General features: G+C 38.4%; 1 protein-coding gene across 10 annotated transcripts in view; it reads left to right on the forward strand.

The window, feature by feature from the left end:
- LOC124231332 (dual specificity tyrosine-phosphorylation-regulated kinase 1A) overlaps window positions 1-22,607 on the forward strand; it is a 138,255-nt gene that overhangs the window by 65,092 nt on the left and 50,556 nt on the right. Inside the window, exon 1 of one of the 10 annotated variants that reach the window (XM_046648074.1) lies at window positions 19,956-19,975. The exons of 8 other annotated variants lie outside the window; for them this stretch is intronic. The gene's annotated coding sequence lies outside the window, so the exon portion shown is untranslated. Of the gene's footprint in view, window positions 1-19,955; window positions 19,976-20,856; window positions 20,969-22,607 lie in introns of those variants that run through there. One more of the 10 variants, XM_046648072.1, reaches the window with a different exon arrangement.

Genomic DNA, 22,607 nt, shown 5'->3' on the forward strand with positions numbered 1-22,607 from the left:
CTGTCATAGCATGGCTCAGTAAGTGGTGCTAGGTCCGCACCTGGGATTTGAACTGGTGAACCTCGGCTGCTGAAGCGGTGCATGCGAACTTAGCTCGTACGCCACTGGGCTGTCCCCAGTGTTTCCCTTTTCTCTTCTTGCTTTTGTCCTGAGGAATTAAAGGAGGCTTGTAAAGTACTTGAAAAACAGACAAATAATATCTAAAGTTTGAAGTAAACTGAAATTGAGTCTTTCAGGGAATCGGTTAAATACTTTGGGATAGAGAGTGATTTTCAGACCTTTCTCAAGCCCTTGTAGTAGATGCTGTAGGGGATGGCATGGGGAATGATTCTGAGCTGATCTTTTTTGAACGCTTATATTTAAATATATTTTCAGATGAACAACAAACCAAGAGACTTATTGATACCTGACTGATACATTGATTATTCATAGATAGTTTGGGAGGGCTTTCATTTTCATCTGTAGGATCTTTATTTTATGCACTATTTTTCTAAAAGTGTAGTTTCTTTGTTTATAGAATGAGAGGTTAGTATTAGATGATCTTCAAGGTTTCTTCCAGATTTAAAGTTCAGATGTTGATCCCTGTCCTCTCTAAGAAGCTGACTCTGGTTTGGTTTCATTGGACTTTAAGTGGTTTTCATTTAGAATCCCTAAGGAGAGAGAACATGAGAAGAAATTAGGAGACAAGAGTGGGTGCTGGGTGCTTGGAGCTGTAGAAAAGTGTCTTCAGTTTTCTTAAGGGGGAAGAGAATTTGCAGTGATAGAGGTAGGACCAGCATGCTGTTTTCTTTGAACCTGATGCTGGAGCTCTGCTCTGTGTCTTAATTCAGTTATCTTTTACAAATGCTGAAAGTTTTTCTGGAGACATTTACAGGCGTTCTATGGAAAAATATATTTAAAAATCACTAACTTCTCCTTGGTGTAGGATGAATCTGTACTCCATTTAGAAGGAAATAATTGCTAGGATAGGTGGGACAAGTTGATCTATTTTAAAATAAAATTGTATCTTTTATAAAGATACGATTATAAGGCACAAATGGGAACTGTGTCTCCTTGACATGTTTGAAAGCATTTCTCTGAATATGTGAGATTAAAGAAAATCTGTCAACCACTAAGAATTGTCAGAACACTGAGGTTCTTTAAAACTATCTTTGCAGCTGTTAGTATGTACTGACAGAGTAAAAGTTTTTTTTGTTTTATTCATATTAGAAATTTTACCTATGAATATAATATGTTTATATTATGCTTATATCTTAGTTGAACTTGGTTCCAAGATTTGAGTATTATTTACTTGTCTCCAGTTTGCATATTCTAAGCCCATAATAGGTTAATATTTAATTTGGGGTTTGTTATTTTAAAATTATTTTGAAGTTATATATTAACGTGTCATGATCAGAAAAAAAATGTTGTTTCTCTTCAATATGATAAAGCTTGTTTGAGACTTCCCGTGAGCCATACATTCTGTTATGCCCACCTTTTATTTAATCTTTCTGTAATAGAATAAAAATGCTTTATAGGATTTCTCTAAAATGCAATGTTTTAGAATCTATGTGAATGTATAGAAAGACATTTACATAATTCTTTCTTTTGAGTAGGTGGGGAAAAAAGTTGAAATGTTGAGAGCAGCTTCTGTTAGAAAAACTCATATCTATATAGTGAAAAGTTAAAATTACAACAAATAACACTACTTAAACTGTATTCTGTGTGTATTACCACTAGATTGCTTTTGGAGCAGAAAGTAGAATATGATTCTTAATCCTTTACAGTTGCTGTTAATTTTGCTCTAAACCTGAAAGTGTTAACAGCAACTTGAAAATGTGACAAAGCTCAATTTCATTTCTTGTTTATTGCTTGTTTTCCTATTGGACAATTGGAAGTAGCTCTGCCCTGGCAACTAAAATAGGCTATTTGCATAACCTAGTTTGATTGGCCAGCATTCGGACTAACAGTTCCAATCATGTAGTGTCGGTTTAGTGGTAGGCTATGCTAATTAGCCGCTGTTGCTGGGGTTCAGGATGGTTTCTGTGTGCTGTTCTGCTGCATTGTGTTGCCTGGTGAGAGACATTGATAAATGAGTGTTTAATGATCTGCAGCAGTTCCCACTCACTGCGGGCAGGCGGATTTTAGAATAGAAGTGGAAATAAGGATTTAATTGCTCTGTTAAATACCTGTAACCAAAATATGTGTATTAAATTATAGAAGTTAAGTTGTAGAAAACCTTTATCTAATTAAATACTTTATAACAAAAAGTGAAATACTTTAGCTCTGTCTTGTAAAATATAACTCAGGTAGCAGCACTGTGCACAGGTTTTCTAAAACTCTGTTAGTAAAATTGGTAATTTTTTTTCCAGATTAGAAATAGTACCATTGCAGTAAGTAGTATATTTAATTTTTCTCATGATTTTGACCTTTTATAAAGGTACGTGTTTGTTTTTAATAAATTGGTGCAAGCTTTTGGGCAGAATTTATCTTTTACTGTCCGTGTAATCTAGCAAATAGGAGCATAAACTTGACCCCCCTGTGCATGTTCTTCTGTTCAGTTGGAAGATCAGTTTGTTGTTCACTATTTCCTGTTACTATTACCTTTCTAATTTAAGTCAGGTATTTTGACTATTGCTTGTACATTATTATCTTTGGTTTACATTAAGTCTTTATTGGGTACTGTTAGGTGGGAAATTCTGTAGGAAATACAGAACTCAGTGCTTTGTTCAAGGGACCTAAAAGGTGAAGAATAAATACATGCATACTTAGATAAAAATACAAGATGACCATACAGAAAGTGCCATAAGGATCTATTTGGAGGAGTACAGGAAAAGAAAATCACTAGATGTTTTGAGGATAAGGACATGAGAAATGGACTGAGTAGTCTGGGACAGCTTAAAGAGGAAGCCCATAGAACTTGTGTTAAAGTTTTAAATAGGACTTAAGGTTCAAGTAGCAGGAGAGTAATAGGAAGGAAGAACGTTTTAGTGTGAAGAATAGATAAAAACTGAACAAAAGTAAGGTTTCTGGTATTATTCAGTTACCCAGTGTAGGTGGTCACAGTGCTCGAGGCCCCAGTGTCTTAGGTGTTTCGGTGCCCGAGCTTCCAAGCAGGCTCGTGTCATTCTGTTAAAAGAAGAGCTACTGTTTTGCTATTCTAGCTCTCATTTTCTGTGGCTTTTCTTCACTTGGTTTTGTGGCAAGCAGTGCTCTTCACTTTTTGTGTCTGTTGGTTAAAGCACAGGACTTTTAAACTTTCTTTCATCCCTCCCTTTTGGCCCTAAAGCATTGAAACACAGGATGGCACCAAAAATAATCTGTGTGAATTTAGACGTCTGTATCAAGTTTTCTAAAAAGTTCACCCCTTTAATTGTTCTGTGTTTTATTTAAGGACCTACTTAAGTTAGGTAGAGTAGCTAATTGGACAGACGTACAGCCTTGCAAAGAATGAAAACAAAAATTAAACCTTAGCATTTGATTATTAATTATACTTTTCTCGGCATAGATACTGAAGATGTATTCTAAAACAGATGGACAGAAACGTTTTATTCAACCGCATAGTCGAAGGGACACAGACTCCAGCACGCAGGGAGTTTATTATTTAATAGAGGTGGGTGAGATACATCTTTACATAACTGGATCACATGGTGGAGTGTCCATGCTACAAAAGAGGTGGAAATTCAGAAGAGGGAGTGATCCTTTTTGGATTGGGACTAGGAAAAGTTTCTTGGTGGAAGTGGTATTTCACATGGTTTTAGGGAATGGATAGGATTTTAACAGGTGCTGCTGTAAGGCTGCAGGATGTGGAGGATGCTATATGAGTTGGAGGTGGAGGGCTGTTTAGAAAACTTAGTTCACTGAGGTGGATGGTAAAGGGGAGTTGTTGAGGGCCATGAAGGGTAGACAGCATGACTTTGAAGTTTTTCTTGTAAAAAGTGGAAGATTTAAAAATTGTTTTTGCAGTATACCTTCTATGAATATTTACAAATTTCAAAAGTGTCATTTCTTTGACTTTGAAATGTGAACATGTGGTATTGAGTAATTTCAAGGTGTTCGGTCTAAGCAGCTGGAAAGTTTGAGTCACCATCACACAAGATGGCATATTCTGCAGGAGAAGCACCTTTGCAGGGAGGAGTATCTATGAAAGGTCAAGTTTTGGATAGGTTAAAACTTTTTTTTAACAGCTTTATTGTATTATAATTGGCATACAATAACTTTCATATTTATAGTGTAAGATTTGATGGATTTTGACATGTGTCACCCATGAAACTTTCACCACAATAGGATAATGAATTCTCCCACCCCTTTCCCAAAAGCTTCATTGTGCTTTTTTGTAATTCCACTTTCTGCTCCTCCCCTCCTCCTTTTACCCCCAATTCCTAGGTAACTACTGATCTGCTTTCTGTCACTACACGTTATTTCACATTTTCCAGACTTTTATATAAATGGAATCATACAATATATTGTCCTTTTTTGTCTGATTCTTTTCAGTCTGTATAATCACTTTGAGATTCATCCATGATGTAGTACATATCAGTAGTTCATTTTGTTATTATTGAGTAGCATGTCATTGTATGGGTATACCACAGTTTATCCATTCACTTGTTGAAGGACCTTGAGGTTGTTTACAGTTTTTGGTTGTTACAAATTAAGTTTCTATGAATATTAATGTAGAAGTTTTTGTGTGGATATGTTTTTATTTGTCTTGGGGTAACTCGTAATAGTGGAATGACTGGATCATATGGCAGGTATATGCTTCACTTTTTAAGAAACTGCTAAACTGTTTTCCAAAGTGATTGTGCCATTTTACATTCCTACCAGCGGTGTAGAAGAGTTTAGAGGAGTTTCAGTTCCTCCACATCTTGCTATATTTGCTGTGGTCAGTTCTTTTTAATTTTATGCATTCTAATAGGTGTGTAGTGATATCTCATTGCGTTTCTCAGTGACTAATGATGTTGAGCATCCTTGCATGTGCTTATTTGCCGTCTGTGTCATCTTTGTTGAAGTGTGTGTTCACATCTTTGTCTGACTTCTCTTTTTTCCTTCTTATTATTGAGCTTTGAGAATTCTTTATCTATTTTTGATACAAGTCCTTTGTCAGATATATGATTTGCAAAGATTTTCTCTAGTCCATAGCATATCTTTTTCATTCTTCTAAAAATGTCTTGAAGAACAGATGTTTTTAATTTTTATGAAGTCTAATTTATCGATTTGTTCTTTTATGTATCATGCTTTTGGAAGACTTTTGCCTAATTCTCCCAAGATCTAAAAGTTTCTTATTTTTTTCCTCCAATTTTTATAGTTTTGGGTTTTACATTTAAATCTATGATCCATTTGGAGTTACTATTTGTAAGTGGTGCTGTAAGATGTAGCTAAAAGAGTACCTTTTTTGCAAATGGATATCCAGTTTTTCTAGAACCATTTGTTGAAAAGGGTATCCTTTCTCCACTGAATTACTTTTGTGTCTTTGTTGAAAATCTGTTTTCCATATGTGCCTGGGTGTGTTTCTGGACTTTCTATTCTGTTCCATTAATCTATTTGTTGTGTCGTGATGCGGGTACCATATTGTCCCTTTATTACTCTAGCCTTATAATAAGTGTTAAAATTAGGTAGTGTTAGTCTTACATCTTTCTTCTTTTTCAAAATTGTTATGAATGCTCTGGGTCCTCTGTGTTTCCATATGAATTGTCAAATCATTTTGTCAGTTTCTACAAAAAAGCCTACTAGGATGTTGATTGGGATTGTGTTGAATCTAGAGATAATTTTGGGGGAAGAATTGACATCTTAGCAATATGCATTCTTCAGACTTGTGCACATAGTATCTCTCCCCCTCTATTTAGATTTTTCTTTAATTTTTCTAATTTTCAGTGTACAAGTCTTTCTCATTTTCTGTCAGATTTTTGATACTGTTATAAATGTTTTTAAAATTTCAGTTTCTGTAGTTGCTAGTACATAGAAATACAACAAACTTTTGTATATTGATCTTGTGTTCTGCAGCCTTGCTAAGATCTGTTACTAACTCGAATGATTTGGTAGATTCCATCAGAATCTCGACACGGATGGTCCTGTTATCTGTGATGGGACAGCTTTGCTGTTTCCTTCTCAGTGTGGTCACCATAATTTCTTTTTCCTGCCTTTCTGCACTGGCTGGAACATCCATGGAATGTAGAATACATTTAGAACGTAGAGTATAAAGTTGAATAGGAGTGGGGAACAAGGACTTTCTTGTCTTTTCCCTTATTTTAGAGAGGGAATTACTCAATCACCACTAAGTATGATGTTAGCTGTAGAGTTTTGTCAATGTCCTTTATCACATTGGGGGAGTTTCCTATTCCTAGTTTGCTGAAAGTTTTTTTTTAAATCAAGAATGGATGTTGGATTTCATCGAATGTTTTTTCTGTGTCTCTTGAGATTACCATCTGGTTTTTCTTTTCTTAGTTAATTTGATGAGTAACATTGATTGATTTCTGAATGTTAAACTGACATTGCATTTCTGAAATAAAGACCATTTGGTTATCGTATATTTTTTTTTTTAGATTGTTGGATTCAGGTTTCTACAGTTTTCTTTAGAACTTTTGCATCTTATGTTCATGAAAGATATTGGAGTTTCGTTGTTGTTTTTTGTTTTCTATATCATGGATTTCTACTCTGGATATTTATTATTTCTTCTGTTAACTTTGGATTTCATTTGCTTTTTTCCTAGTTTATTAAGGTAGAAGAAATAAGTCATTGATTTGAGAACTTTCTAATAGAAGTGTTTAGTGCTGTAATTTTCTCCTTAAGTATTGCTTTAGCTGTATTCCCCAAATTTTGATAGATTTCATTTTCTTTCAGTTCAAAAAAATTTCTAATTTGCTATTTGATTTCTTCTTTGAGCCATCGTTATTTAGAAGCATGTCATTTAGTTTCTAAGTATTTGGGGACTTTCCATATATCTGTTACTGCTTCTGACTTTATTTTTGTTGTTGTCAGAGAACATACTTTATATGACTTGATCCCCTTTAATTTATTGAGATTTGTTTTATGATCCATAATATGGTCTATCTTGGTAAGTGTGCTGTGTTACTAGAAAAGAATGTATATTTTGCTGTTTTTTTGTGGCGTAGTCTCTAAATGTCAATTAGGTCAAGTTGGTTGATAGTATTGTTACTATATCCTTACTGATTTTCTGTCTACTTGTTCTATCAGTTATTGAGAGAAGGATATGGAATTTCCTAATAAAATTGTATCTATTTATCCTTGCAATTCTGTCATTTTTTGCTCCATGTATTTTAAAGTTCTATTAATAAGTGCATACATATTCAGGATGAATATATCCTCTTGATGATTTGACACCTTATGTCATTATAAAATGACTTTGATTCCTAGTCATATTCTTTGGGTTGCAGTATACTTTGTTTGATATTAATATAGCTATTCCATCTTAATTTTGCTTAGTGTTAGCATGATAGATCTTTTTTCAACTTTTTACTTTTAATATATTAATCTCTGTATTTGGAATGTGTTTCTTTATAGGCAGCATATAGTTGACTATTGCTTTTTCCCCCAATCTGAAAATCTGGGCTCTCAGTTGGGGTATTTAGATCATTTGCATTTGATACGATTATTGGTATGCTTTCAGTTTATATCACGCTGCTATTTATTTTCTCTTTGTTCCATATGTCCTTTATTCTCCTTTTTCTGCTTTCTTTGGATTAATTGAATATGTTTTATAACTGATTTTCTTTATCTTTGTTGACTTATTTATTTTAAGGTTTTGTTTTTCAGTTTTGTGATTGCTTTTTATCTTCTCACAGTCTACTTTCAGATGATGCTACGTCACTTGACATATAGCATATTGACCGTACCATGTTATACCTTCATTCATCTCTTTTTACTGCTTCTTCATAGATTTTATCTGTACATACGTTATAAACCCTACACTACATTATTATTTTTGTTTAAACAGTCAACTTTTAATGAGACTGAACAAACTAGAAAAATTCTTACACCTTTACCCATGTGGTTGCCTTTTCTGATGCTCTTCATTCTTTGTCCGGGCCCTGTTTCCATGTGGTCTCATTTTCCTTCATCCTGAGTACTTCCTTTAACATTTTGTAGTGCAGGTCTACTAGTGGCACCTTCTTTTACCTTTTGTTTATTTAATTAATTAATTAAAATTTTTTGTGTGTGTGTGAGGAAGACTGACCCTAAGCTAATATCTGTGCCAATCTACCTCTATTTTATGTGGGATGCTGCCACAGTGTGGCTTGACGGTCACTGGTAGGTCGGTGCTCAGGATCCATACCCGTGAACCCCGGACCACTGAAGTGGAGTGCGCAAACTTCACCACCACTCCACCAGACCAGCCTGTCTTTCACCTTTTGTCTATCTGAAAATGTTTGTATTTCTCTTTTGTTTTTGACGTGCTTCGCTGGGTATAGAAATTCTAGGTGATACTTTTTTCTTTCAGCAATTTAAAGATGTAGCTCCATTGTCTATTCACTTACATTGTTTCTTATAAGAATCTTCTTTCATCTTTATCTTTGTTCCTTTATATATAAATGTATCCTTTTTCCCTGGCTTTTAAGATATTTTTTTAGTATTGGTTTTGAGCAATTTGATTATGATGTGCCTTGGTGTAGTTTTTCTTTGTTTCTTGTGCTTGGGTTTTGTTGAACTTCTGGATCTGTGGATTTGTAGTTTTTATTAAATTTGGAAAATTTTGCCTGTTATTTTTTGTGTTCACCCTCTCCTCTCTATCAGGAACTTTAGTTAGATCCATATTATGGTATTTGAGGTTGTGCCAGAACTCAATGAATGTCTGTTAACTTGTAATTTTAAGTCTCTTTTTTTCCTGTTTTGTTTTTTCTGTTTTGACAGCCAATTTCAGATGTTGAGTAGTCACTTGGAATTCTGAAATGCTTTTAATTGCTATGTCTTTAAGTTCACTAATGTTTTTTCCTGCAATGTCTAATCTATTTTTAATCTTATCTGGTGTTTTTAATCTTACACTTTGTAGTTTTTATTTGTACTCAGTTTGTGTCTTTTAAAATATATTTTCCATGGTTCCCTTTAACTATTTGAATATGTAGAATACAGTTATAATACCTGTTTTAATATCCTTACCTACTAATTCTAACAGCTGTGTCAATTCTGGATCAGTTTCCACTGATTTTTTTCCCCCTCATTATGGATTGTGTTTTCCTGCTTCTTTGCATGCCTGATAATTTTGATTGTGTGCTAGATATTTGTGAGTTTTTACTTTGTTGAATGCTGAGTGTTTTTACATTCCTATAAATTTTCTTGGCCTTTTTCTGGGACAGTTAGGTTACTTGAAAATAATTTGATCTTTTGAATCATACTTCTAAGATTTTGTAGGTGAGACCAGCACAGTGTCTAGTCTTAGTCAGAGTATTCCTCACTCCTGAGAAGATACCCTGTGTAATTTATCTGATGCTCTGTGAATTTTGATCTTTCCCAGGCTAGTTGGTGAGTCTGTTGCCCAGCTTCTGGTGGTTTGTGGCAATTTTTGGCATTCATTGGCTTCTCTTGCATCACCCTGATTTCTGCCTTCACCTTCACGTGGTGTTCATCCTGTGTGCATGTCTGCCTCTATGTCCAGATTTTCTCTTCTTAGAAGGGCATTAATCATACTGGGTTAGGGCTGACCCTGATGACCTTATATTAACTAAATACATCTGCAATCACCCTATTTCCTAATAAGACATTCTGAGTTACTTGGGATTAGGACTTCACATATGAATTTTGAGGGGACACAATCAAAATCTGTAGGGTTCCTCCCCCCATGATATTTTCTGAACAATACCATTTTTATGCTCTTAGGTTTTTACTTATGTTTTCCCCTTGCCTTGGAATGCCCCCTTTCCTTTCCTCTGCATATCTTACTTAAAAACTACCTACTTATCAGAATTAACCTCTATTTACTTTATTATAAGTATTTACATGGCTATTTCCTACACATACTGGTAACTTTTGAAGACCTGGAGAGGACTCATTTTTGAAATTGTGCTGCAATTCGCTCCTCCCTCTCTGCTACTGCCTGTAGGCCTTTATGACTAGTGGTTTCTTGAGCTGAGTATGTTAATGAGTGTGTCTGACCAGACAAACTGTAGGAATGAGGCATTTTAAGAAACATTGGAGGCTTAGGAATCTGGAGTCAGGGAACCATTTGGGAGGGGATTATAGTAAACCAGGCAGGCATTAATTTATTAAACAAATGCTTATTGTGCTTACTTAGTACAGAATCATTCCCTGGGTGTTAGGCATAGATAAGACCTGTGAACATTTTGGAATCTGCCTCTATTTTCGTGGAAGTTACTGTCTATGAAGAGTTAGGAGGTAAAAGAACAGAGAAGATGGATGTGAACGAATTTCTTAAAGAACTCTAGACAGAACTTGGAGCCTGATCAGTCGTGCAGGGTGGAGGGTGAAGAAGAGTCAAAGGGGCACGATGTCAAGCCTGGATGCATGGGAGAGTATTGTTAGTAGAAATTTAAGTCAGGCAAAGACATTCTTTTTTGGCGGGGGGGTGGGGCAGGGGAGACAAACTAGTTTGCTTCCAGATGAAATAAGTAGAACCTCTAAGTAGACATTTCAGATTGCAGAAAATTCACAAACGAATAGTGAACCCAGCGATGTTGGTCTTGCTTGACCGTGAAAGGGAGAGAGTACGAGCAGTTGGTTGGGCAGGGGGCTGATGGTGGAGGCAAGAGCAGAGCTTTCCCGGGTGGCTGATCTGAAAGTGTTTGAAGGAAGACTGAAAGGGCTGGAGAACTGGGAGGTGATACTGTGATGATCATTTCTATTGTATTAATGAAACTGGGGCACGGGGAGTTAAGACAGGTGCCCAAGGACACAGCTAGTTAAATGGTGCAGCTGGAATTCAAACCTGGGCAGTATGGCTGCAGAGTCTGTGCTTTCTAGGCACTACTCAGTGCTGCTTCTAATATTTTTCTTTAAATCTACTCTTATTTAATATGTTACGTTTCTTTCATAAAGAAACTGTAATGCTGTTATAAAGTTAGAACTTCAGCCTCACTTGTTACTTCCAGAAGGTAGGAGTAACAATAAATATAGGGAAACCAGAGCAATTCTGTTAAATTTGAGAACTTGCAGAATGCATACCTGAAAATAAAGGAAATATTTATGACCAGTTAGTAACTAAGGGATATTCTGCTAGATGTCAGGTGCTTTAAGATAATGATGAGATGTTAGGTGACACAATCAACTATTTATTGAGCGTTTATTGTGCTAAGCATTTCCTCTGGGCGCTGGGTATATACTAGTGGATAAGAGAGCCCTTGCTTTCAGGGAGCTTACTTTCTAATGTAGGTGGTTGGGGGGTGTGCAGTTTTTGCTAGGAAGATCAGGGATGGTCTCTGCAACGGAGTGCTTTACTTTAGTTTCATTTGACTTGTTTCAAATGAACAGATGTGTCTGTGGGATATTCTGGTTTATAGTGTCAGTCGCAGTCGTGCATAAGATCTTGTAAATGTATTCTTGCATTCCTGAACAACTTAACGTTTTTTCCCACTTGGAGTAGAGGAATGACCGTTGTCCATATGAAAGCCGAGGAGGCTCCGTATGAAAGAGTAGTCATTTGTAATCACTGTCCATCTTGTCAGGAAGCCAAGGAAAAGGCGGGAGTTTAGGGTCCTGCTCTTCTCAGTATTAGCAGTCTTAACATTATTCATTTGGAGGTTAGAGGCTTCCCTGCTTTTAAAACAGTGAGTAGATTTTACTACCAGAAGTGTCTTAGGTTTTAAGAAAAGAATGTTGTAATATGCAGGAAAATTTAGTTGATGGAAATCCTTGCTAGTGACCCATACATACCATCTGTGTTTGTCAGTAGTTAATGTGGAAGAACGTTTTATGACTGAAAGTTTGAAAAAGTTGTCCTGAGCACTAGGCTTCTCAGTTCACTCACTGTGTATTAAGTGCATTACACTGCACTGTCTTATTAACCATCTCCTAAGTAGTGTAATGTCTCTGAAAACACAGGCGTATTAACTTTTTTCTAAAACATAGCAACCTAAACGCATTACAGTCATGCCCCGCATAATGACATTTCAGTCGACAGTGGAGCGCATGTGCAACAGTGGTCCTGTAAGATTAGTACCATGTGGCCCAGATGTGTAGTAGGTGTGCCATCTAGGCTTGTGTAAAACACTCTTGTGATATGTGCACAACAACAAACGTCACCTGACAACACATTTCTCAGAACTTGTCCCATCATTAAGTGGCCCCTGACTGTACTGTTAAATGCTTACCACAGCAGGCGCGGCTCAGGAAGCAAACATTACAAGCTTCATTTTTCAAAAATGCTAAATGAAAACAGCCTGTTCAGGTCCATGGGGGAAATTTTTTTTATATTTTGACTATTTTTCTATTCAATAAAGTAGTTACTGGGAAAATCAGCTCTATTTTCCACGTATTAAAATGTTACTGTCCTGACGTCTGCGACTCCATAGCATGAAGGCAGCTTTCAAATCCTTTCTCTGTGAATTTGTGTGGTGATTTCGAGTTTGTAAAGTGTGTTCGTATGTGTTAGCTCATGTGAACGTGTCTTAGGTGTTGGAATGGAATCACTCTCCAGGAAGGGCATCTGAGCCTTGGAGAAGGTCAGGGTCACCCGGTGAGCTAGTGGAGCTGAGGCTAGAGTTTGCTCCTTTAGTACAGTGTTTACTCAGTGCCTGTTGTATGCCATAGACACTCTAGGCACTGTAGACATTAAAGCTAGTAAGTCCTGGCACCCCGACTTCTCACTGTTAAAGCGCAGTATCCAGGCGAGGCGGAGGGAGTTCTGTTCCTGGTGTGTGCAGTTCTTGGTAAGAGGTCCTGTTCTCCTGGTTGGTATTAGTCTTGTAACCCTTCCTTCGTTAGCACTTGTCCTCCTCGTCAGTGGCAGCCATGGTGTGGGAGGTACTGCCATCTGACTGTATAGAAGCACGAGAGTACGTAGGATGACCTCTCTGCTCTCCTAAGAGGAGACCTTGGTCCTCTCATATCCCCTCCTCTGTGTGACTGTGTTCAGGCCTATGAAGTGAGTGAGTTGGCAGGCAGTGACATTTTTGAGTGCCATTATGTGCCCATTGACTAGAGTTGTTAGTGAATGAAGCAGCAGTTCCATGCTTAAGGGCCTTGTATTTCACTTGGGGTTAAAGATAGAATAGCACAAACACACGTGCTCTATAAATAAATATGTAAATATGGATATACACTTTTATTATATATAGATATGTAATATATAGATACATGAACATGTCTACATACATATGAATGATAATTTGAGTGCCTCACGCTAACCTTGCTGCCTCTGAAGCCCCAAGACCCCAAATCCTGTCTGCTACTCTTTTTTGTAAATACATAGCCACACTCATTGGTTTATGTATTGTCTGTGGCTGCTTTTGTGCTACAAGGGCAGAGTTGATTAATTGCAACATGCTCCACGAAGCCTAAAATATTTACATTCTGGTTTTAAGAAAAACTTGGCTGACCCTTGCTCAAGACCTTGCTAGCTCTTGTACTTGAAGTATGGTCAGCTTCAGAGCGGGAAAATATAGCTGGATTTTGAGTAGCCAACAGAGATGACAGATGGTTGGAACTTCGGGGTGGAGTGGGTAGTTTCCATCCTCTACGTGTGGGATCACTGTGGTAACTCAGAAGGTGGAGGTGACTAAGTAATCTTTGCTTTCAGGTGGGAACCTGTTATGCTTTTGGAAGATCATTTATTGTGGGTGTTTTCTAGTAAGTGTGCATCGTGTGTGATGACATTAAAATGGTAAGGTAATAAAAGTATGTATCCATTAGATACTGAAAGTGCTGTTGTTTCCCTAGAGTCCCACTCTTCAGGAGTGTTAGTTATTAAGAGCTGGTAAAAGGTGGCTTTTCCCTCTGTCTAAATTTTCCCTTCTACTTAATAATAATTAAAAAAAATTGTGTTTCCGATCATCTTCCTTCACATTGTGATTCTTGGTTGACTTGGTTCCTCAAAATGCAAAGAACACTGGTTATACAGTTGAGTGTTTGTTACATATAATAGTAACATAAAATATTTTAGAAAGGATTTTAACAGAAGCCTCAGTCGATGAGTTGGCATTGTAGATTTTTAAAAGTATGCTTTCATGCCAAATATTAAAGCACTTTGTACTATATCATCACTATTTTAAATCTTAAAAATTGTAATCAAAATTCTTGTTTGTAGTGGAGGGGCCCCATAATCAGACCACCTGGGAAATCTTTGAAAAATACTGATGTCTGTTCCCCATTTCACACCTAAATGAGTCCAAATCATTAGAGGTTGGGATGTCGTCTGTACTTTTGAAAGCTCCCTAAGTGAACTGTCGAGTAGGTAGCACTTTTTATGATATAACTTTGTTTTCATAATGAAAATTTATAGGAAAAGAGGTTCAGCATGCTTCTAGTGTAGGTCATGATTTATGCTGGAAAAAAATTTATATACTGAGTTTTTTTGAATTCAGATATTCAGCAAAGAAGGGAAATATTTATATAGAAAGGGATTATTTAATTTGATTTGAAGATTCATGTCAGTTCTCTCCCTCTCATCCTCTACTTTTCTACCTATTCTCCAAGAAAAAGTTTACCCTCTAAAAACCAAGAACATGTTTCTTAAGTTTTTGGGAGGTAACTTTGTTTGTGTTAGTCCAGATCCTTGCTAATGGTAAGTGGCATACATCTTATCATTGTTTTCAAACTGGGAAATAACGTCTAAGTATTTACTAATTTTTCTAGGTAGATACTAATCTGTGTATTCATTAAGGTAGGCTCACTGGTGCAGCAAACAGACCCAACATTACGGTGGTTGAAGTCAGTAGAAGGTTATTTCTTGCTCCTGTAGTCGCTCAGTGACTGTTACCCCAGGAGTAACTACTCTGCTGTAATACAGTTATTCAGGGACCAAACTGGACATTTTTCCTATCTCACATACATGTGGTATGCAAAGGTCACCTGGGGTTTTGGCTTACAGTCGTTGGATTGAGAAAGAACATGGAGATTTACTTATGGGAGGTCTTTTTTTTAATTAAAAAATTTTTTTTTTAGTTCATAATAGTTTACATTATTGTGAAATTTCAGTTGTATGTTGTTTGTTGTCTGTCACCACATAGGTGCTCCCTTTCACCCCCTGTGCCCATCCCTACCCCCCTTCCCCTGGTAACCTCTGAACTGTTTTCTTTGTCTATGTGCTTATTTATATTCCCCATATGAGTGAAATCATCTGGTGATTGTCTTTCTCAGTCCGGCTTATTTCGCTAAGCATAATTATATGTGGGAGATTTTTATGGGTCAGACCTGGTAGCACCTGGCCTTATCGCTTCTGTTGACATTCCCTTGGCCTGATCTTAGTCACAGGGCCATGCTGTCTGCAAGGGAAGCTGTGAAATGATTAGTTGGGTCAGCAAAAAGAAATGCCTTTGATTATCAATGAACAATCTCATCCATGTGGCAAATGCAACCACCAAAAACATCATCACCGAGACATTGATTTATTCTACATAATTATTTCTTTTCCCTTTTCTCATTCCTCTCTTTCTGTGAAATTACTACCTGCCTCTACCTCCCCCCCCCCCCCCCCACTCCCCTGATCCTTTTTTGTGAGGGGGTGGTGGTGATGGTCTCTCACTCTTCGTTTGTGTGTGACAGTCAGGGTTCTTGGATACAGACTACAGAAACTCATCCTTGGGCGGAAAATGAATTTAATAGAAGACTATCAGTTAGCCCATAGAACTGATTGGACAGTTCGAGACTGTGTTAGAAAAACAAGTAGGAACCAACGTGGCATGCAGCAGAAGTTACAGCTAGGGTCAGGGCATGGGCCCCATCCAGTTAGGATGCCACTGGCAGTGAATTGCTGCATGAGCGTCACCTTTCATTTCCCCCTGATGGATGTGCTCTTTGCCTCTTGTAGGAGTGACCCCTCAAGATTCTAAACTCTGAGCACATTTGACTGTCCAAAGTTTGGTTGCTAGCAAAGCCCTAGTTACCATGGAGTGAAGAAGAGTGGATTTTCATTACTGTTTGGCTTTTATAGTAGGAGGCATGGCTTTTTTCTTGTCTTTTGTGATTTCCACAAACTGTGATGGGTGTCCAGTTATCAAGTGACCAAAAATGATAAACCTATTTTAGGACTGTGTCATTAGGAGAAAAGGCCCCATGTTGCAGTGTAAGATAGGATACTGTGTTCCACTCTTGATTTTGCCACTGAGCTTTTTGGACACGTGATTAAACCTCTCTGGGTTTGATGACAAAGGTACTTATATTGAAGATGGAAGTAGGCATTTGACTGTGTTGATATGGCTGCCTCTCCTGTGGATAAATAGATATGTCATACTGATCTCATTGGGAATTGTGAGATCTCCTTGCTTTTGAGACAGCCTTATATTCCTGATTGTGGTGTGCTCAGGCAAATGATCATGTCAAAACTGAAAGTGACTGGAGATGGTTATTCAGGTGTGTTCAACTTTCCTTTCTGCCCAAGCATCCAGAGCAGGTTCAGTTACACCTGTCGAAAACAGAGCTCCCCGGTGGCCGGCCCCGTGGCCGAGTGGTTAAGTTTGTGTGCTCCGCTTTGGCAGCCCAGCGTTTCGCCAGTTCGGATCCTGGGCACAGACATGGCACCGCTCATCAAGTCATACTGGGGCAGCATCCTACATGTCACAGCTAGAAGGACCCACAATTAAAAATATACAACTATGTAGCGGGGGACTTTGGGGAGAAAAAGAAAAAATAAAATCTTAAGAAGCAAAACAAAACAGAGCTCCCCAGGACAGTGCTTCAGAGATGGTGGAGAGAGGAGAGTGGTGGATGTATTTTGAAGAAGCTCCAAATAGAGAACGATACTCCCTCTATTTGTGATGGAGTGGGGCTGTTTGGACAGGTGGCACGTTTTCTCCAATGTCATGTAGTGTACCTCTGAGCTTGGACCAGAACCCTGGGCTTCTCTCCAGGCTGGTTTTCTTTTCCTGGCCACACCCTTTTCCTTCTCCTCTTATTGTTTTTGTACTTTTTTTCCTTTCTATTTTCAACAAAGTTTTCACTGTCATGTGCTTGATGAGATGAAAACTGCTGAGCTATTATACTAGGAGGCAGTCTTTGAAGTTCAAATCATAATACAGTTAGGGAGATAAGCATCATTTGACTTAGCGCCCTTTTCTGGCTTTCTGATTCTCACCACTGTTTCCCAGCTCACCTAGTCTCAAAGCCTCCAAGTCATTTTTGAATCCAGCTTGTCGCTCGTGCTCCATATTTAAACAAGTTTTCAAGTCCTGTCAGTTCTGCCTCACAATGTTTGTTCATACATCTCCTTCCTTTTCTTTTCCAACGTTAACCTCCTAAAGGCTCTCACAATTCTTTGCTTGGGCTGTTGAAATAAGCCCCTGATTGATCTCTGCTTGTAGTTTCTCCCTGTTCCAGTCCATCCTGCGCGTCAGTTCTGTCATGATAAGCTTAAATAAGAGAACGTTTATTGAGCACCTATGTGCCAGATACCGTTTTAAACATTAGCTCTTTAATTTTCTTAATATTCTTGAGGTTCAGATACTGTTATTAACCCATTCTGCAGATGGAAAGGGAGGCACAGATTTAGTTAACTTATCCACAGTCACATAGTAGCTAGGTAAGTGGCAAAATTGAATACAGACACTCCAGAATGTTTATGGCTGTAACTAAAAACAACTGGAGTCCTGTCACTCCTGGCACACCTTCCCTGGCACCCTCTTACCTGTTTTACAAAATCCAAATTCCTTAGCCTGACAGTAAGACTCTCTGGCCCAGCCTGCCTTTCTGTACTTAACCTGTTCTTCTGTCTATACTCCGTTCTCCAGCTACACTTGAGGTGACATCTGAGCTGCTGCTTGGAAGAGAGTGGGAGGTGGTCAGGCAAGGCAAGGAGGCAGTCATGTTTGAGGCGGAGCAGAGGGCGTGCTTGAGAGTGCTTGAGAGAGTGTGCGGGTGCCTCCCAGGGGCTGGAGCCTCGGGCAGGGGGGCATGTCACAGATGAGGCTGCGTGTGGAGGTCGCGGCCAGCTTGTGGCAAGTTTCCTAGTCTTATCTTCTTTCCACGGGACATTTTTGTGAGCTCTTCACAAAATGCATGGGTACTAGAGAAGTGACTTTTTCTTTTTTTTAAGGTACCTTGTAAAATTTGCTGTGACGTTGACTTGTTTTTCCTAGACTCCTTTTTAAATTCCCCTCTCTTCTGGCCTCTGCCACCTACTTGCCTGTTTTCCCCTAAAATTCGAGCAGGTTGTTTTCGGGAAGGGACGTACTCCAGCCAGGTGGCTGTGTCCTAGCCCCTGTCTCTCTTCCTTGCTGGTTCAGTTTAGCCTCACTCCTTTGCAGGCATTCAGCCATCGCCTCTCCTGGGAGGTGTTTCTTGAGCACTTTCCCCTCTTTTGAGGCCTGGCTCAGAGTGCTGCTGAGAGTGGACAGTGGAGGCGGAGAGTGCGGTTTGTGTTTCCACTCACCAGCTGTGTGACCTGTGAATGCAGGGCCACCACGCTTAGGGCCGCTATGGGGCCGCTAGACTTCAGTTTCTTTCAGTGTAAAATGTAACAAATGCTGTAATAGTGTCACCTGCTTCATAGAACTTTTGTGGGGGTGAGGGCATACTGGAGCCATAGTTGGCACAGAATGAGAGTGCAATGAGTGCTACTAATTTTTATTTTTCTTACTTTTCTTTTAATTTTGAAAAACTACTCAGAGCATTCTGGTAAAGGATCATAGAAGCCTGCTTTATCCATACTATTATTATTGAGGACACTCTGTCTGGTTTGGAAAAATTTGCTTGTTTGAGAGGTAAAACTGAAATCTCATTGTTATTTATTTATTGACTTACTTTTTGACTTCTAGTGAGTGTGGAAGTTTTCTCATATACTTGTTAATGCTTTGTGAGAATTGCATCTTTTGCCTGATTGTTTTTCCAGAGAGGGAGGCAGATCTTAGTGTTTTAAATTATGTCTTTAGAGAGCTTTCTTTATATGTTAAGGTTATTTAACACTTTGGATAGTAACATTTTCCATACTGTTTTCATTTGGTATAGAACTCAGATGCAAATTTTAACCACTTTCGTATAGTAGATATGAAAGAGGGAAACTAATTATGAGCTCTGAAATGATGTGTTTATTTGCTACATAAATATATTTTTAATGAAGGGTTGCTTTTTTAATATTATTAAATTTTATAACCTCTATTGAACAGTTAACAGTTTGCTCAGTGCTAACTTTTAAAATGTCTCTGGTCAGATGAATATCTCGCCTTTTGGGCATTTGGTAATGGAAAATCACCATAAATATACAGTGTTTTAATTGGAATCACAAAGCCAAATGATTGCCTCATTGGATAATTTTAAGTATTATACTGCAATTCAATATAGGTACCCAAGTACATAACTAGATTTAAAAATATCTTGTATGTTTAACAGCTGTTTAGCTAGAACTAAAAAAGAGTGAGGAATATGTGTGTGGTTCTCTTCTTTTCTGCCTGGGATAGGCGAGGAAAGAAGTTGTTAAAAAAATGGTTTTTCTTAGCTGCTGTTGCTGTGGCTGCGTTGGGAGAAGGCAGAGGGGAAGGTCAGGAAAGGTTTGAGGCAACTTCCTTTCCAAAGAAATGGTAGCGACCTACAACTTAGCAGCATCTTTAGATGCTTCTTAAAATGGCATGATTGTAGCATAGTTGAAGGTGATGGTGGCCCTCGGTAGGCGACATTTCTGCCTGTGTTGTATTCCTAGCTGCCTCTTTCTGTGTTCTGATCCTTCTTCCCTTGAGGAGAAGGCAGCTAAGCAGGCAACATCAGCTTTGTAATGGCTTTGTACTATTTCAGCTGTTTAGATGTGTTACCATTTCTCTTCTTTTTCTACTTTCAGGTTTCTGGAAGGCACCTTTAGTGTGCCTAGGCCCTAACAAAGTCATGGTCAAGAGATCCGAGGAAAACTCTGGAACAGGGTGGGAGAGGGAGCATAATTCAAGTCTTATATGTATGTCCATATACATACATTATATGTATGTGTGTGTGTATATAATGTTTTAAAAAGTTTTAGATATGTTGACTTTTTTTAGAAAGGACCTAAGTTAGAATCTAACCATCATTCGTTAAAACGTGTCTTTTAAGCTCTAAAGAGGGGCCAGCCCGGTGGCGCAGCGGTTAAGTTCACACGTTCCGCTTCTCAGCGGCCCGGGGTTCACCGGTTCGGATCCCAGGTGCGGACATGGCACCGCTTGACAAACGTCATGCTGTGGCAGGCATCCTACGTATAAAGTAGAGGAAGATGGGCATGGATGTTAGCTCAGGGCCAATCTTCCTCAGCAAAAAGAGGAGCATTGCTCCTCAGCAAAGAGAGGAGATTATCTCAGGGCTAATCTTCCTCAAAAAAAAAAAAACAAACTCTAAGCAGAGGGTTTTGAGCACAACCTTTCCTTTTCTCTGACAGCGATCTGTGTAACATTTGAAATCTCTGGCATTTTGCAAGGGAAGGAATACTTTGGATTTGTGTGATTGGACAAGAGGATGAACCATCTCCTTTTGTGTGTGAGGACACTGACTTGTTGCCACACTGCATCTATGCTGGTGCTAAGGCAAGCCAGAGGTCTTAAATCCTAGTCCAGCGTGTTTCTATATAGCAAGCTGAACTTTCCAACTGTGTTTCTCATTTTACCTGATTTGTAAATTAACATGCTAAGTTTTCATGTTACAGAGGAATCTGAGATATAGAAAGCAGGGCTCGGGACTACAGGGCTTCACAAAGGTTGATGAGCAGCTTGAGACCTACAGTTATCCTGTCTAGGTTGTTCCAATGCTCTCCCTTAATTGTCCCACAGCTGACTCTGATCTGGGAGGAAGTGAATGAAAACCCTGTCTTCTGATTGACAATAAGAAGTGGCATTCATTGAATGCACTTGTCATGTTCCTGCCAGTTAGGGTGGAATTTAACTGTTGCAGGTACTGTCAGCTACTGCTAATCCTGTCTCAGGTGAGTGTGTTTGCTAAACTGTAAATAAGGCTGCATCACCTGTCGGGTCCTACCAGTATGAGGGGCAGCTCCGAAATCGAGACTGCCTGATAGCCTTGAGCTATACGGTCACTGTCTTCATTTCTCTTGTTGAAAGACACACTAGAGTCTCAGGGTCTGGCTTACCGTCTAATCTGAATGATGATAATTTCTTAGCTCGTTTGAAAGAATTAGTTCCTTGATTATTACCAAGGTAATTTGTCAGTTTGAATGATTTCCGTCATTTTTGTAAAACTTTTGAAATCTTTATATATTTATGAAAGTTAAACTTACCGAAGGCAGAAAGACTGCAGGGAAAGTGTGAATCCTTCAGTGAAGTGGTTAGCATTTCTATAAGCAGTGCAGTCAGGACTCCAATTATTGCTCATTTTCCTTTTGTTTTTTGTGAGGCAGATTGGCTCTGAGCTAATATCTGTTGCCAGTCTTGCTCTTTTTGCTTGAGGAAGATTGTCCCTGACCTAACATCTGTGCCAGTCTTCCTCTATTTCATGTGGGATGCTGCCACAGTGTGGCTTGTCGAGCAGTGATAGGTCTGCATCCAGTATGCAAACCCCAGGCTGCCAAAGTGGAGCATGTGAACTTAACCACTATGCCCCTCATTTTCTTGAGTATTAACCTAGATGCCTGATGAAGCCACCATCACTGTCCTCTGTAGACCTTCTAGATTCTTAAAAATGCTTTTATTCTCACACTGGTAGGTTTTCTCTTTTTTTAGGGGCTTGATTTCAGTTTAGCCTGATTAGTTATCTGTTGAGTAAATAATAATATTCTAATACTCTGCCAGAGAGAAATTCATGTAATTTAGGTCCTGTATTTATATGCAACACTCTGTTTTTGTATTAAGACACTGATATTTCTACAGCATAGGGAATGTAGTCAGTAATAGTGTAATAAGTTTGTATGGTGGCAGATGGTTACTAGACTTATCGTGGTGATCATTTTCTAATGTATGTAAATGGAGACTCACTATATTGTATGCCTGAAACTAACATAATATTGTATGTCAACTATATTGAAAAAAAAAAGGACACTGACATTGCCCACAAAGGCTGCTTCAGCAGCTGTTGTCTCATTTGCTGTTCCCTTGTGCTATTATCTGGATTCTGCTAGTCCAAAAGGCATCCTTTTCTGCTACTCTTCAGGGCTGTGCACTTAAAAACAACATCTAAAATTAAACTAATACCAAGAATGAGTTTGCTTTTTGTTCCCCCAAAGGACTGGGGTTGGGTGGGGTGGGGTGAGCAGGTTAGAGAATATATAAATTTAAAACAATTATGAGCCAGCAAGGATGATGCAACTTCAATCATGAAGATAAGTTATTTTTTACTGTATTTGCCTCCAAAGCATACTTGTGAACATTTTGTACAAGTGACCATTATTTCAGTTGCTATGTTGAATATGTTGCTTTCTGTAGCATATAATTTTTTTTTAAGATTTTATTTTTTCCTTTTTCTCCCCAAAGCCCCCCGGTACATAGTTGTATATTCTTCGTTGTGGGTCCTTCTAGTTGTGGCATGTGGGACGCTGCCTCAGCGTGGTTTGATGAGCAGTGTCATGTCCGCACCCAGGATTCGAACCAACGAACACTGGGCCACCTGCA

The sequence above is a fragment of the Equus quagga genome, chromosome 21 (genome assembly GCF_021613505.1).
Source record: "Equus quagga isolate Etosha38 chromosome 21, UCLA_HA_Equagga_1.0, whole genome shotgun sequence".
Classification (NCBI taxonomy): domain Eukaryota; kingdom Metazoa; phylum Chordata; class Mammalia; order Perissodactyla; family Equidae; genus Equus; species Equus quagga.